Source organism: Eleutherodactylus coqui, chromosome 7 (genome assembly GCF_035609145.1).
Source record: "Eleutherodactylus coqui strain aEleCoq1 chromosome 7, aEleCoq1.hap1, whole genome shotgun sequence".
Lineage (NCBI taxonomy): Eukaryota > Metazoa > Chordata > Amphibia > Anura > Eleutherodactylidae > Eleutherodactylus > Eleutherodactylus coqui.
The window spans coordinates 52,986,651-53,005,288 of NC_089843.1; positions in this window are offsets into that span (position 1 = coordinate 52,986,651).

Consider the following 18,638-nt stretch of genomic DNA (forward strand, 5'->3'; position numbering starts at 1 on the left):
TGTATTTCTGTTTTCATTTCTGTTTTTGCTGTGCTGTGTGGTTCGTCTCTCCAAGGGCCTCTATAGGGACAATCAGGGCCCAGGAAGAAGACCCTTCACCCCCCTGCTAGGTTAGGCCCAGGCTCCCTTCTCCCTGGAGTGGTGCTAATGTTCAGCATAGCCTGATGTGCATTGTTCTACAGTGCATGGTATTGTCAACTGCAGTGATTGTGAACGTCACCCTGCGTCCGTGCTGAGCGTGGTGCTTGTGTGCCACATGAACATGACTCCAACAATAGAGCACTTTGTGGGCATGTTAAAAAACCTGTTTCTCTTTTGACGGCAGCCTATTGCAGAAACTACGCCTTGACAAGTAATCACCCCTTAACTGAAGTCTGCGAAAAACTGGACAATGGCTGTTTAGATGGAACGAAATTAAAACGACAAGCGATAACTTTTTGGCCTATGGAAAATGAATGATGAACGATGAGCGAACGAATTATCGTTCATCTTTTGTTCATTCGCCATGTTTACACTGAACAATTATCGTACATTTTTGCACATTTTAACGGTTTTTTGAATGAAAGTCTTTTAATAGAAAAGGGCCTTAAAAATGCCACAGGGATGCATATACTGATGCCACATCAGAAGGATAATGCACACAGAGGGGTGTATAAAGAAACATGGAAGATTGACAGCAGAAAAAGACCAAATGGTCCATCTAGTTTGCGTTCATATTATAATATAAGAAATAGTCAAACTTCATAGCAAGATTGTGCCACATTCAATTTTCCAAGCCACTTCCATCAGCCATAGTCATCACTAACTTTACCTCTAAGAATTGATGGACCACTTAAGATACCTTTACACAGAATGACTACCAGCCCAAAAGTGGTACGAGTAACAATTGCTCCTCTGCTTTACACAGAAGTGATAATCGTTCAAGTGAATGAAGGTGGAGTGACCCGGAGATTGTTCTGGTCGTCTGCCTCCATTCACAGTAAGCGGAAGTCGCTCATAGATTGAACAACTCCTCTTTACATTGAGCAGTCCTTCCCTTTCAGTTATCACGTGTACACGGGTCAACAGCCGGACGAAATTGCTCATTTGAGTTATTATTTGGGTAACTATCATCTCGTGTAAAGGTATCTGAGCCCCAAAGCAGGTCCTAAACCTGCTACCCCGGCAGCAAAAGAAAAAATAACAACAAAAACATCACTAAAAGTAGAACAATATGATATAATAAAAATGTCATATACATAATATGTAGTTTTCTGGTAATACATTCCTTTTAAATCTCATTCGGAAGCAATCCTAGAAATCAACTTTAACCCTTTCCAATCCACTGTCTGGCATCTGAAGACACTATGATTTAAGGCCGTACAGCTCCGATATTGGAAGACATCCGTCGGGGTTCTCTTACTATACATTGCCAGCCTCTCTGCTGTCGGAGTCTATCCAAAGTGTCACCTCATGCTGTACTGGCTTTAGCCAGCAGGTAGCGCCGTTGTATAATGGCAGAAAAAGAGTAAGCCCCCTAAGAAAACCAGGATACAAATTGGATTGGAAAGGGTTAAACATGGCAGATGGTCTAGGATAGGCAACCAAGTGTCATTACTGGATGCATTCCAAGAGACCTTAAAATCGGAGATGCAGTCTTCCATCTATATAAAGTTCAGCTGAATATTGTTCTGAAGCTGTAGCAAAATTGAGTTTATAGATATAATCCTATAATTGCTTCGTCCTTCATCATCTCCTGGATGCATAGCCAGAGGGAGGGATGTTAAGATCTGCTTGAGATGAGCAATACGATATCACTCTTCAGCTGTGAAATTGATTAATAATTTGGAAATGAAATCAATAGCAGCTTTGATTATACTCGCAGTTGTAACATACAACCATATAGGGTTTTATGGCTGTGAATATTCTTTCTCATCAGACAGAAACAGTATAGAAGATTTCCTCAACTATCTATTCTTTTGGAACAGGTTATTAGGTGAGTCTCAGCAGGGATCTAGGAGGTACTGCATATACAAGAGGTCTTATTTGATGGCTAAAGGGGGAGAAGAGTAGTGCTGAGTGAACCCAACCAGTAGAACTCTGGTTTGGCGTTCACCTTTGCTAAAAGTTCAGTTTGACTTGAACCCGAACCAAGCTTTTAGCAAAGTTCTACCTGAAACAGGGTTATACTTGTTCAGTTCACTCAACACTGGGATATAGCATTCTTAGAGTTTTATACAGGGCTTTTATGGCTCTTAGTGTTATACATCAGTTTTAGTGGATTTTAGTGAACTTCATGTTCAGTTCAAACTAATTCGGACCGAATCAATTTTGTTGCATAAGTTTGACCAAACTGCTGAACTGTACTTTTCAAAAGTTTGCTCATCACTAGAGTAGAGGCCAAATGTCTCCATAATGTTGGTGAGACGAATGCTTTGGCTTTTGCCGCATGGACAGTGTAAGAGAGGTTTAAATTGAAACTACTGAGTCCCAATACAAAATCTGTAATGGCTCCCATTTACTATTTGCCATTTATACTACTGATGTCTTCTTATCTGGCACAGCGCCTTCGGGCCTCCTTAGTCTTTAGGAACCAAGTGTGATTTTTTTTACCTCTTCATCCCCTATAAATAATTTCCGAAGTGTAGACCAAAATTCTCTCTTTTGCCAGAAAGAAGAGAATTTAAAGTGTGGTAGTCACATTGACATGTTCTAACTTGTATTCAGTTATCTTCAGCAGTTCTTTTGAAATAAATGGAGCAGCAGCGCTCACATTTGTCCATTGCTCCATTCAAACTCTTCCTCACTGCTGGGGATGAAGAGGTGAGGGGAGCATGAGACCCACATTTTTTAAATTTGTGGAGATCCAAGTAATGACACTCCCACAGGTCAAATGTGTATCATCTAAAAAAAACATATATTGCACTAATACAGTTTGCTTGTATTCTGATTCTGCAGAATGCAGCAACATAGCTGCATACACATAGCAGAACAGCTCTGTGGATACATATGGTATCAGAACCAATCATAACATTAATACACCACTAGAACCAAGCTCATAACATAAATACAACAAGAGAACCAAGTTCATAACAAATATAACATAAAAAAAAAGTTAGTACATAGATACAATACCAGAAAGAAACTCTTAAAACTTTTACAGCCCCAAAACCAAGCTCATAATAAATACGCAGCCCCATAATATAAATACAGCTCCTGAACCAAACTCAGTTCTTAAATTACAGCACCAGAACCAAGCTCGTAGCAGAACTAATTGATTGTGTTAAAAAAGACATCAATCGGCTGCCAGCGGCGATAGGGGAGGAGAAAGAACCGGGAGGAGGATGATTCATGTAGCTCCACAATTTGGTGCCACACAGATGAAGAAGATCATCTGGCATAACTATGGTGGGAGATTACCCCCAGCCTACATCTGCTTGGTGTTCCCCCTGTAGGCTGGCAGCTGGTGTCCTGTGTGACCTCATGGCTCGCATATAGCTAAGGTTGGCTATGGTACTCAATATTGTAGATTGCCTAGTGTACTGCAGCAGTGGAGTGGTTCATGTCCTTCCTTGGTGGTGTAGTAGCCCAGAACCAATGGGGCCCCTCCATAATGTTATATGTTTGTCTCGTGCCATTTACCTGTCAGTGTTTTAATTGTAGTGTGCATTTGGCATGTGTATTGCATCTCTGCAGCACTAAATGGGTTCATGTCTGGGTTATGTCTGAAAAATGTATCTTGTTGTATGTCATGTGACCTTGTGATATACATATGTGTGTGCAAGGTGCAAAGAGAGAATTGTTGGGGTCTTCTTGCAAAAGTAAGAAGGAGTGCTTGCAAAGAGTGGGAATCTGCTAGCGATTGAACCCCACAGGCATTAATTGGTCTGTGTGTGGAGAATGGAAGAAGCTGAGTGGTACCCTTCTGCTTGGCTTGGGTCTACTCTACCCAGGATGTGCTGGTGCTACCACTAAGCACTAAGAGAGAGAAGGACCCCTGCTTGAGAGAGAAAGGCATCAGAAACGTGAGTGTTGACCGGTAGAGTGTTGGAGGGAAAGAGAGAGAGTCGCAGGAAGCAGGATCACACAGATAAATGGGACTGTGGATCATCCGGATTACCTTGAGAAGTCCTCCCTGTCACACCACCTTCTAGAAGTGTAATTTGTGCTAAACAACTGTTTTATGTTCAAGCTTTGCTGAAGTTACAGTAAATGGGCATTACCGACCATTCCCAGTTTGTCCAGAAAGTATCCCTGTGTGTGGACTAAGTTATTTACTTCACTGAGATTCACCACAGAGGATTGAACAGTGGCGTCACGAGTGACAAGAAGTTTGCAGGTAACCTCCAGTTACATTTTTCCTGTGATTTCCAGCAGTAACTTGGACAGGTCCCCAGCTACCCTCAGGGGAGGAGATGGTAGCACCACCATGACAAGGCCCTTATCTGCCCCACCATCTCCTTGGCTGTTGGCCTGCTCCTCGAACACTGCAGTGTATTGAAGAGATTAATACCAGAATATCTCCTGGTCTAGGGAATGTAGGAGGTAATTGATGGAATCCCTTGTAGTTTAGAGTAGAAAATGACTTAAAGATAGAATACTTAGTGATCTAGAGCATTAAAGGGCTTAGAGTTGTAAAAGGGTAAATCTCAGCATCCTTGGTGATCTATGGTAATGAAAGGGTTAATCTCCAAATTCCTGGTTGTCTAGTATAGTAAAGTGGCTAATTCCTACCTGATGTTCAGTGGTTAACTCAATTGCCCCAGGTTCCAGCAATGTCTCTGCAGTTTCTGGATGGAAGTTTAACATGATGTTCCCATGGCATTCAGCTTTCTCTTCCTCCTCTGCAGTGATCATAGAGATTACTAGAGGATTAACAATCACATCGTTATCTCTATGATTAGGCAGAGCACATCATGTAAAATGGTCTGTAGCCAGTTGACTCCTTCAGATCTCAGATTGAGTCTAGTCATTTGTTTGGAATGGGTGACTCTGCCAAGGACCCTCAATGACCAGAAGGAAGAATGGTATCTGGCACAATGCCATTGTCAGCTATGCAGCTGGGTCTGATACGGCAGCTCAGCCCCATTCCCTACATGCAGGTATGATACCAATGGAGTACCGAAAGCTAATGCTATGCCTACTGTATACTCAAAAATGGTCTGAGGACAAAGAATGTCAACTATAGGCTAGTAATTTAAACATTGATAGTTGGAAATGGCTTGATATTTAATTAATATATCATATTGAACAGTAAGTTTTTGTTAAGCAGTAGTAGCAATAGAAGGCAGAAACCTGAACAATGAGCTTCCGGTACATAGAATATATTTGGACTTTTCTAAAGCATTTGACACTGTCCCTCAGATTTTATTATTGCACAAGTTAAAGGGGTATTCTCATCCTCTAATCACAGGGTAGGGAATAACTAACTAATAAGTGGTGCTCAACAACTGGGGCCCCCCACAAGTCACCAGAATGGGGGTCCCACATCCCCTAAGGAACTTCAAAAAGGAGTGGAGTTGCTACGATCTTCATTGGCCAATGCTCCATTCATTTCAATGGAAAAATAGCTGAGTGCTTGGCAATCTTTAGCGCTCTTATATGTAGAAATAAATGGAGTGGGGGCTGAACAGACACACAGCCACTCCATTCATTGTGTCAGTCTCTCTCGAGGGACACAGGACCCCAGTTCTGGAGATCAATGGGGGTAAGGAGATAACTTAGTGTCACTGGAATACCCTTTTAAAGGGGTTGTCCAACTTCTAGTTGAAGCAGACAGCTCTATACATTATACAGTGGCCTGGGCTGATACTGTGGTCTGAGTGTAGTGAATGGGACTCAGCCTGCAATACCAGCTTGGGCCACTGTGCAATGTATAGAGCTGTCTGCTTCCAAAAAAAGCTTCTTAAACAAAGACACCGGCTCAGGGCAACAGCTAATCACCGGGGGTCCCGGATGGCAGACCAATCTGCTATTAGGGTATATGATCATCAACAAGTGATCATATACCTGCTTGAAGCTCCCCTCTGTCAGCTGGAACAGCGAGACGCTCTGTAAGAGCAGCTTTTATTCAGCTTGACTATGAGCCATCCTTGTATTACAGGATAGTCATTCATCTGAGTGGCCATCCTTTAATACAACATATACTAAATCAGGTTTTTGCAAGGGGAGATGGGAGCAGAGCTGGGGTTGGTCCGTTGTTCATCCTGGGGACCACATTCTGTTTGTGTATAATGGAACATCCCATTTAAATAGCATTTTTTAACCGTTTCCAATCCAATTTGTATCCTGGTTTTCCTATCGGCTCTCTTTTTCAGCTGTTCTACAACGGCGCTATATGCTGGCTAAAGCCAGTACTGCATGAGGTGACACGTTGGATAGGCTCTGACAGCAGAGAGGCTGGCAATATACAGTAAGAGAACCCCGACTGATGTCTTCCAAAATCTGAGCTGTACAGCCTTACATCATAATGTCTTCAGAGGTCAGACAGTGGATTGGAAAGGGTTAAGCTTCCTCTAGATTCATTGGGATTCGCAAGTATAGAAGGTTGAACTTGATGGACTATGTACATGCAGTGCTCCGGAAAATGCCATTGCTCCATGTGCTGTTGATCGGTTGTGGTCCTACAGATCACACATTCATAGGTCATCAATATTAATTTCAGTGTGAGTATGCAGGATGTATGTAAAACTATGTCCCACCCATTTATATATGAAAGGATCACAAGCTTCTACTACCACATACACCAGTCTATGACGTTCTAAAAATCTATCACGACAGCAGACCTTTTTTTATCCGCGGGGTCGTTCCATGCTAAGTCAAAGTTCACCCAGACGTTGTGTGTACGTGGTGTGATGATTGTTTTATATTACCCATTGAGTCAGCTCGCATTGATCCTTGAAAATGTATCGCACAAATCATTTTGCACTAAACTGCTGAATCGATGAAGAAATCTCCTGGAAAATTTATATTAAAAGTCGCTGTTTGCTTAAATGAGTTTCCTGTGCCCCATATTGAATATTCTGCTGATGAATTGAATGAGTTTAAATGTGAACATTGCAGAACTATTAAAGAATGAATTCTTAAATCAACTCATGCCATTTATGATTGAAATGAGATTTTCCCCGCAATGGGTGAGCGGCCCTATAAATCTCTCCTGTGATTTTATACTGTACAATAAACAAGATATAACTCTTTTATATACACAACAGGTGCCTTAAATCTTTTGATGCATCTTGTATTCATTGGTGTGTATGTTAGCGTATTACACCATATAACTAGCTCCACTCCGGAATTGAATATAGATTTTCAGAGAATAATAGGATTATGCATTACCTGAAGTTCCTCATTCCGGAATTTTCCTATGAAGGAGACTTTCCATGTGATAAATGTCCTATATTAAATATTGGGGAGATAATCTAGGGCAGTCTTCATGTACAATGTATACGCATGACTCAGGTTTATGCAGGCCCTTGGGTGACAGAGTCTCAGTGAGTCCCTTTGCAGTTTGTCATGACACATGCAGCATAAATCTGCAATAGTGCATACAGTGACCATTTAATGGTAGATACCAGCTCTACACAGGTGCTTTGCAGACCATATAAGTGATTACAGTGCTGGTATATTCAGTGATCACAGGTGACGTCCTCTATGACTGGAGTCATTCAGTTTCCCTTTTCTTCTGCATCCGGACCAGAACACCATGACGATTTCTCCCGGTCACAGCTAGTCTCTGTGGAGTCTGACACACAGACATTCTTGACCCTTTAATTTTTCAACACCCTCCCTGCATTAGCTATATATTAGCGACATATGTTGTGAGTATTCAGATTATAGAAGTGTAATTATAACAAGCTCAAGGAACCCGACACACTAATTGAGTTCACAAGCAGATTCCTATTTATGTTTATTGTTGAGTAGAGATACATTATTTTGAATAGAAACAACACCCTACAGTGGGCCAATCACAAGAATGTCAAGCTTCTGTGATAACATAAAATCAATTATAACTTGTATTTGTATTAGCATATAATATTAACCTATTAGCATATAACCAATCATAGCAGATGTTAACATTAACCCATGCACATGCTGTTTGTCTGTCCTCAGCTAATATTTCAGCTCAAGGCTCCCATGTCATCTGGTATTTGTTTATGGTTAGAGCCAACAAAATGGCAACAGTGTTATGGCTACTGGGAGTCGAAATGTTCACCCACACTTATCTTTGCACGTATTGTAAAGGTCAGCATCTTAGTAGTTTTCTCTAAGAATCATGTACTTTGCAAACAATCATGGCTGTCAAGCTGACTGAACACACAAAATAGCAGAAGTGCTTAGAACATGTATACTGTACCCCACACAGTAGTAGTTCCCCAATTTTTGTGCTCCCTGTAGACCCCACACATTAAGTGCTGCTTATAGTGACCCTAATAAAGTAAAAGTGCCTCCACTTAGCAATAATGCCTTCTTTATGTTACCACTCAGTAATAGTACCCCTTTTGTCCCCATTTACTAATAATACGGTCTTTAAAAATAATGCCCCGTTTGGGCGTGGTCTGGATGGAGAAGGAAGCGATCGAATCAAAGTGAAGCTCTGTGATCTGTACATCTAAGCGACAAGCTTATAACAACTGATGACACATCAGAAGCTGTAAAACACCTATTAGTGAAGGTAGAATGACGAGGAGGAGGCAGACGAAGTCGGGTCCAAAACGGCTTACAGACTTCTTCACAGCCCGTGACCAGGAAAGCGCGGAAGAGGTGCAGGCGGCCGAACCCTCTAGGGTGGAGAAGCTGAAGCTGGGAGGAGTGGACAGAGGCGATCCCATGCAACAGGAGTAGGGTAAACGGGCTTGTCTCAGTAACCTACTCCATGAGCAAACAGCAGACAGCTGCAGAAGGAAAAGTGATGCAGGAGCACACAGAGAGGAGGAAGACAGTCCCTCCAGCACATGGCCAGATGCAGGGCAGACACCATCCTGCAGGGACAGTCCAAACTCACCAAAAAGCAGACCAGAGCAGCAAACACCATATAGAGCAAGGGAGCCTTCTGATTTATCTCACACAGTAAATGCAGAGAAGTCAGGACGAAGCCCCAGAGAAGAGGAAGAGGATCCTTTACTTACATTCTCCTGCACTAACAAGGCAGCATCAGACTGCTTCATCAGAGATATGATACTAGCTCTGAGAGGCTCCTTGCAAAAGGACATAACTTCACTTAAAGGGTTGTCCCGCGAAACAAAGTGGGTCTATACACTTCTGTATGGCCATATTAATGCACTTTGTAATGTACATTGTGCATTAATTATGAGCCATACAGAAGTTATCAGAAATTTTTCACTTACCTGTTCCGTTGCTAGCGTCCTCGTCTCCATGGAGCCGTCTAATTTTCAGCGTCTAATCGCCAAATTAGACGCGCTTGCGCAGTCCGGGTCTTCTTCTTTTCTCAATGGGGCTCCGTGTAGCTCCGCCCCGTCACGTGCCGATTCCAGCCAATCAGGAGGCTGGAATCGGCAATGGACCGCACAGAAGCCCTGCGGTCCACCGAGGGAGAAGATCCCGGCGGCCATCTTCAGCAGGTAAGTAAGAAGTCACCGGAGCGCGGGGATTCAGGTAAGCGCTGTCCGGTGTTCTTGTTTAACCCCTGCATCGGGGTTGTCTCGCGCCGAACGGGGGGGCTGTTGAAAAAAAAAAAACCCCGTTTCGGCGCAGGACAACCCCTTTAATACTACACTCAATTCCTCTATTAATTAACTAGGGGGCAGAGTGGATAATCTGGAGGTTAAGATGGTCAAACTAACAAATCCATATAACGAATTAGTAGACACATATTAGCTGATGATCGTGAAATTATCAAGCTAAAGCTAGCAGACCTTGAGGACAGGAGCAGACGTAACAACATAAAAATACAAGACATAGCTGGAGCAATCTCCTCGGCAGAACTCCCAAAATTCCTAAATCCTCTCATCAAAACGCTGCTCCCAGACTCTAAACAAGAGGAACTAATCGTGGATAGGATACACAGGCTACCGTGCCCAAAAATAATATCTGAGAAGACATCATAGCACACGTACATTTTTTTCATATCAAAGAAAGTATGATGCAAGCAGTGAGGAAGAGCGGGAATCTTCCACAGCCCTACAATAGGATCCAAATCTTTGCCGACTTATCCCAGGCAACTATTCTTGCAAGGAAAAAATTCAATTCTATCACTCCTCTTTTTCTGGAAAGTAACATCCTATACAAACGGGGATTACCAACAAAGCTCATAATAGATAAAGACGGCATCCCTTATGTCATTTCAAAGCCGGAGGAAGGCCAAAGTACACAAAAAAAAACGGGGAATCAATACTCTCCTAGTGAGCAAAACTACACGCCTATCTAAAGAGTAGTGCAAAACACACCCTTCCAGAACAAGGAATGATCACCCCTGAACTGGACCCAATAGTAACCCTAATCTTAAACCAGTTTACAAGTGGAAGCAACAGAAGAGCGCTCCATCTCTTTATGGCTGAACCTTTGCACCCTAAAAGATTCCCTTTGCACCATAGCAAAGGAGCATTCGATTTTATTGGTTACCATTGACTCGATGGATACAAGTCAGTTACTTCAGTTTCTATGTATCCCAGCTACTCTTTATACTTTTCTCGATGCTAAAAATGAATGATCAAAATCCGGAATATCAACCCACCAACTAGCTCCACTCCCTCCACTGTCAGCATGCTACAAGGAGTCAAAGATTAACTCACCCTTCTATGCACTGAATTATGACCCGCCACCATGAGTATCAACATCACATCTATAAATGCAAAAGGCCTTATTTCACCATATAAGCAATCAGTGCTGTGGAGAGATGCTCTGGAGTCCGAGACAGACAGAAAATCACACTTCCTGAATAAGAATGGCCCGAAATTCACACACCCCAAATTTCCCAGGATTTATTTGGCTAATGCTGAAAAGAAAAGAGCTGGAGTGGTAATAACTATAAAAGACACCATAGATTTTTAACTGATACTGTACATCTAGTAGAAGACAAAAGCGGCAGATTCATTATCCTGGTTGGCAAAGTAAATGATGTCATTTTGACGATCGCTAATAGTTACTCGCCAAGCACATCACAAATTAATTTCCTAAATAAAATATCTAGGAAAATAAGGAAGGTCCAGAGAGACATCCTGGGGTTTTGTGGAGACTTTAACATAGTAGTGGATAAGGACATGGGCACTAATAACACAAGAAGGAAATCTATGCGCACCCTGATGCCTCAGTTAAGAAGATTAGCACAACCGGACAACTGTAGAGAATACTCTTTCCATTCTGCTAGTCATTGCTCTATAATTGAATTGTTCCTTGTTGACTTATTTATGCTACCTAAGATTTAAAAGGCATTTATAGTAATAGCCTCTTGGTCTGACCATGCCCCAATTTACCTAACCCTTAAACTACCTCAAATTTCCAGAACATGGAGGAATAACACTTTTTTAATGAAAATCCCCAAATACCAAAAAACCCCGAAATTTCATTAAGGAATATTTTCTCTTTAACAATATCTCAGATGTAAACCCTTTTGTCCTCTAATGTGCACATAAAACAGTAATGAGAGGGACCATGATCCAGATAGGGGCCCAACATAAAAGGGAAAAAGTAAGATCTTAAAAGTCACTCTGACAGCTCTGGGAAAATTAAAGGCAGAACAAAGAGTGAAACGCTCCATTCAGAAATTAAAACTGGAGCAGAATTGAGAGAAATATTAATAGAAGACCATGAAAAACAAATAAAAGCATTTAAAACCTCACATTGCATAGCCAACAGCAAATATAGCAAAACGATGCCAAAACAGAGTAAAACAAAAGAGAATCCAGGCCAACATTACATTTCTAATAAATAATAAACTCAATCGCAAAGTAAGCAACCCCCTTGATATAGTTGAGACCTTTAGGAAATTCCTCATGCAAACTATATAACCTTAACCCTTTCCAATCCAATTTGTATCCCGGTTTTCCTAGGGGGCTTACTCTTTTTCTGCTGTTATACAATGGCGCTATCTGCTGGCTAAAGCCAGTACTGCATGAGGTGACACGTTGGATAGGCTCTGACAGCAGAGAGGCTGGCAATATACAGTAAGAGAACCCTGACGGACGTCTTCCAACATCGGAGCTGTACAGCCTAAAAATCATAATGTCTTCAGACGTCAGACAGTGGATTGGAAAGGGTTAAAGAAGACCATTCAACACTCTAACTATCTAAAGAAGAAATTGATCCATTCCTTATATTCAATGCAATTACCTAAACTAGAGCAATCTCAACTAGTCCTCCTAAAAGTTCCCATCTAACAACAGGAAGTTCTAAAAATCATCCAAGATTCAAAAAAGATATAGCTTCGGGCCCGAACGGATATTCTAACGAATATAACCAAAAGTTTAGTCCCTACTTAATTAAGTATTTGACGGGCACCTTTAATGCTGCTATGAAGGAGGGTGTCATCCCCTCGGAAATGCTAAAGTCCACCATAGTCACAACTCCCAAACCAGGCAAGAGCATGACATCCCCATCGAATCTCAGGCCAAACCCCTCTTAAACAGCGATATAAAATTGTACACTAAAATAATGACAATAATCCCGCATCTAATACACAGCGACCAGCCTCAGTTTGTGAAAGGTAGGCAGACTTCTGGCACCACCAAAAGAGCTCCGGACGTAATGCATAATACTAACGAAATCTGAACACCTTCTTTGCTCCTTACACTGGATGCTGAGAAGGTGTTCAATAAAATTCACTGCGGATACGCATTCTCAATACTGCAGAAATTCGGATTTGAGAGTGAAATCACAAAAATAATTAAGTCACTATACTCAACACTGATGGCAAGAGTCCTCATTAATGGGGTCCTATGGAATCCATTTGGAATAACCAATGGAACTCACCAGGGGTGCCCTCTATCCCCATTGTTATTCATTCTCACAGTAGAGCCATTCGTGGAAGCAATTAGGGGAAACATCAACATAAGCGTAATACCAACAGTATGCAGGTAGCATAAAATTGGTCTCTTTGCAGACGATGTAATTTTATCGATGACTCATCTCTTAAACTCACTAGGAGCGATCTCCAAAACAATAGAGGCCTTTAGTAAAGTCTCCTACTATAAAATTAGTGAGTCTAAATCCCAAATACTGTTCATAAATATCTTCAGCTGTTTGAGAGACCAAATTAAAAAAATAATTCCCCTATGAGTGGAATAAATTGGCAGTCCCTTACCTAGGCATTGAACTCTCTCTCTCCCTCGAGGAAGTACCAGATACAACCCTTATTAATGTCCATGACACTACTCTGAAAGAACTTAATTCCTTTGATAAGACAGAGCCTTCCTGGTTGGGAAGGACTGTCTTATATAAGATAATGATCTATACTATACATTCTATGTACTCTCCCACTTCCCATACCACAAAAACTCATAAAATCCCTACAAAGACAAATGTTGGCTTTTATATGGGGGAATTAAAGACCGAGAGTAGCGGTCTCCATAATGTAAAGCTAAGGGGGGGGGGGGGGGGGGGGAGAAGGATACCGAATTTGCAAGCCTATTACCAAGCAAACCTAATTAAGCAAATTGGAACCCTGTTTTTTCCTAACTGAAGGTATTAGAAGGCCACAATTAGAAAGAGACCTAACAAAGGCCAAATCCATGAGAAACCTACTCATAGCACTGACTTTGCCTCCCTCTTTCCCTATTTCAGAGTACCCCTCCATCGAAGCGTCAGTGGTGGCCTGGCTCCATCTCCTACAATTCGCTAGGACACAGGTTTTCAAAGAAAAAGTGCCAATACCCATAGAGACCCTGAAGCTTTATTCAGAATGCTTAATAGTGACCTCCTGGAGGGAAAGGGGAGTGACGCTCCTCTCCGACCTCTGAGAGAATTCCAAAATGAAATCTTTTCAGGGCCTGAGTGAGTAATTCAAGCTACCCAAGAATGAAGTCTTTAAATACTTGTAAAGCAAAAAGATTATTACAAAATTAACATTAAAAAAAACACTAGCGCTGCACCTGTGGTGGAAGCCCAGTATATGGATCGGTGGGCCTTGGCAGTAGACAGTTGTCAATTTAACATTCTGTATACATATTTGCTTTCTGACTTGCTACAAATATAATGTTCTTACAGTTATGCAATAGGTACTTCCGCTTATATGAAATATCTGTTTTATAAACTCTGCTGGATGGAATTTAGCACGCAACCAAGATATAAATATATCTGTTTGTCCGGTTGCATGGGTGATTAAAGGAACTAGGAAGTAGACAATGAACCGAATCTGAGACAAGCTTCCGCTTTCAAGTTACCGCGAAAATTTCCCCAGCGACTTTACTGGAAACAGACGCGAATAACATGGGAGGTCTATGCTATTATTAACTCATGATGTAACATCCAATCATATCGAAGGAACCACACGTGGCTCCAAGACAACGCACTCATTTCATCCACCACCTGATGGCCAATCACAGATGACCGGAGGATGGAAGAATTGCAAGATGCTTATCCAATAATTAAACAATACGTTGTATCTATGTAATCTTTGACCTGCCCAGATGGGCGGATGTGTTAAACTCTTAAAATAGGCTACACGCCGACCATTAAAGTTAGAATTGAGGAAGCTATGCATGCTGAACCTCGTGTCAGTGTGAAAACTTCTTATGCGCATTATCAATTCAGAATTAATATGGAAGGGTGTAAACATTCCAAATTGAGTAAGCCGTGGTACCACAAAGGAAGGTTCCGCGACAGCTGGTGGCCCGTACGGGGAGTGATCGATAGGTTCCATAGAGGTCGGACAGAAGACACGGACATATGCGACCTTGGACTTGGTGGGCCCAAAATATCATCAGAACACGGTAAGATAAATTAATTATCTATACCTGTGTGGCTAAGTTCAGGCTCGCCTATGTGCCGTGTCAAGGCCGAACGATTTGGACCCGCTCGACAGGTATTTCTATAAGTCTCGATCACTCGATAAGAACCTGTCATAAGATATAAAAGGAATGTTTGCATGCCTGTTGTCTTGAGAGTACTAGTTAATTGGTGACATCAATAGCTGCCCCCGGGAGGGCCTGTACGGGGTGTTTCCACTCCTGAGGGAGGAGGGAGCCGTTCAGGTGGCCTGTCGCAGAGACTCAGCAGTCCTGAGGCCTGTTTGGAGGGCCCAGGGAGGGAGAGACTGCCAGAGAAAAGTCTGATATGGGATTTCCGCTCCTGCTAGGCCTGCTTGTAGGGTCCGGGAGAAGGGAGCTGTCAGACACGTATCCCGAGGGGCAGTGAGACTAAGCCAGCCGTACTGGTGCTCTGTCTATTTGTGTGTGTCCACAAATATTTGTTTATCGTTTGAACGTTCATGAGTAGATCCCTCCGTCTGAGGGTAGATTAATAAACTGTGTAGTGACAGAAATGCTAGAGACTCTAGGGCGGGACATATTGTGTCCGGCGTCTGAGGAGACTTTTATAATCATGAATCTGGCAGCCATGATTGAAATTGAAAGGCAGCGAACATTATACCGAGGTTAATTCTTACACCCTCCAGGAAAGTGTGGAAGGGGTGGAGAGTCAAGTTATCATTGATTAATCAAGCAATCTTTCTGTGTGTCCTTTATATAAAGTTAGTGTGCTTGTCTGTTGTGTAGAGCTAATCCTGCTGAGTTGTTATATAGAAATAGTTTGTTTGTCTATCATATAGAATTAGTATCAGTCCTGCTCAACTGTGCCCGTAATTGTTTAGAAAGGAAAAAAAAAAAAAGGCTGCTAACTTCATTTAAAAAGAGGAAGTGGAACTCTTAATAGAAGCAAAGCAATTCTTGTGCTGTAACATTTGTTAGTTATTTAACTAATGTTGGATGTTAAAACTACTCGTATGTTTTGTTATGTAATCTCTAATCTTTGTTATACGCCCGTCACATAAATGTAAAAAGTTATATGCCACTCACATCCTGAGGGGGCTCTTAAGAATACAAACTGTAACAGACTGCGTAGCCCACCATGCCCACAAGAAAATACGTCTATGTTTGCCAAGTCCCCAACAGCGTACATGTTAGCAGCCCCCAATTCAATTGTAACCACATACAATGTTAGGTGGTCACCGCTGTGACCGTAAGGTTACAACATAAGATTTATGCATTAGACGTTAGAATTTCCCTAAGTGTCAGAAAAGAGGAAGAGAAGGTGGGTTGAAATGGCGTCTGTATTAATACACGCCAAAGACACCAGCGTTCAATATAACAGTTTAGTGGATAGAGAGAATTGCAGTACATTACCAATCAGATGGAGATGCCCGGCATCTAAGACTGCATCTGCCCGGTCGCCGGAAGTCTGGGACAAAAACTGTTGTAAAAGTAAAAATTAGCCACGTTCTCCCGTGATCTCCCTTATAATCCTGTCGCTGGGCTGTCACATGAGCGAGAGACTTAAAAAGAGGAAGTTACTTGCCCTGTAGTCCCAGCACAAGTAACGTATATTCACAGACAATATAAAATAAATAAATAAACTACAGGGAGTAAGAGAAACTGTAGAGAAACGGTAGAGAAGCCAAGGAATAGGAAACAAGCAGGTAACGATAAGGCCAGGTATCCACAGGAGATTGACCCGTAATTTGTAAAATGTGAATTGTGTGATGCATAAGACTTTATCTTTATTGGGTTGTGATGTGTACCCAAGGACTGCTAACCTTGAATGAGAGAATAAGGAAGTAAGTGATTAGCCACACTCAGAGGGGTGGAGCTAGATGATGCAAGAACACGTCTCTTATCCAAGGAGGGGGTAAGAATCATAGATAGCCAGAAGAAAAAGTTTTGTTTTTTCTCCTGTCCCAAACTCAGCTTTCCACGGTTCCTGACAAATTATGGGACACCCACAAGACAGGCATAGGGAAATTGAATATATCCACCATGATGATATATACGAGACCCAGATACACACCCCTGGGTCAAACAGTAACCCCCTAGTTTAAAAAAAAAAAAAAAAAAAAAAGGGGGTGAAGGGTCAGCCACGCATCTTAGGTGCTGTGTGCTGATGCTTTGGAAAAACTGCCAACCGGCCACAATTTCACTGTTAATTTCTCTTGCAGAAGGCTGTAAGGCCTGGAGGCCTCCAAAGACTAACCAAGTTCTGCAGGCCATACCTGTACATACACCCGTTGCCAAATTCCGCACCTTTCTGGGCCTTGTTTCATACTGCCGGCCATATGACAGTATTGACACAAAAGCATGGAGGACAACCACAGCCATGAGGTTAGATCCAGTGACTCGAGGAGCTCCCTCATCTGCTTTTGTGGTGGCAGCAGTACAGGCAATGGTTGACAAATCTTCTAAGTTGGTATTGGACTACCCCCTAGTGGTCCACACCCCAAATGACACCCAGAACATACTCATGCAAGTGCAACCCAAGCACTTATCTCTGGCCTATTAGATCCGGCTACAATGTGCTCTTTCCATGCCTCCCCCAATATTGCTTCCCAATGTTGTAATACCTTGAACCCGGCTACTCTTCTCTTAATCAGGTATTCCTGGGGGGAGGGGAGGCATAGGTGATCTGAGTATGGCAGATCAGCTATTTTTTTAAAAATTATTGTAGTGATGTACACACTGTTAATGATGCATATTTTGAGTTTTCTTTTGTAGATGGTATCAGGGTGAGGATTGATGATTCCGAACCAGATATGCAGAGGTCACACAACAAGATGTCCTAAACGCAGAAGCTCTGCCTCCGCATGTCTCAGGGCAAGAAGCGGAACCGGAGGCCCTCACTGAGGCGTGTGGAGTGGTAGAAGGTAAGTCGGCAACTCTTTACACTGACTCCTGGAATGCATTTGGCATAGCTCATGATTATGGCCCAACATGGAAGGCCAGACAGCTTGTTATCTCAGTAGGACAGCCAATTAAGAATGGTGCAGCGGTGCAGAGTCTCATGGAAACCCTACTACTACTACCTGGCAATGGAGAGATGACACCCTCGCCGACAACACAGCAAAGGCAGCGGCCCTCAAGCCGTGGAAGAAAGAAGAATAGATACTGACAGCATGAGTCAGTGATAAAAACTTTGGACTTTGATAAATACTTTGGACTCTGATAAAAACTTTGGACTTTGATATGTCAAGGACTTTACAGTTACAAGTCAACGAGGAAAGAAAGCAGATGGGCTAAAAGACGGGAGCGACAGAACAGGACGGCGTATGGCGAACAATCAACAGAACTTGCCTACAGAGGTCCCTGTTCCCCATGATGGCCCAACTGGTACCCAGAATCAAAAGCAGCGATGACGGCGACACTGAACAAGAATGGGTGACACCTGGGTTCTCTGTAGCTGCTGCATCATTTGTCCAGTTAGCATGATCTTTGCCATATGCGAGTCCGGACAGAAGTAAGGTGGCCTTATAACACTTGCCTTGACCACTCTACCCATTTCAGGGATTGCCAATTTGACCGCATTCAGCTCACACCTGTTGGGGAGTATGAACATGTGCTTGTTGTTGCTTGAGTCTTTTTCAGGTTGGAGGCCCACCCTGATACTAAGGTAAATGAGCAGATAACCACGCAGAAGCTCATGAATGAGGTAATCTGCAGATACAGGGTACCGGAAGTGAATGAGGTAAACGAAGGTACACAGGTGTTCTCTTCCAGACTCAG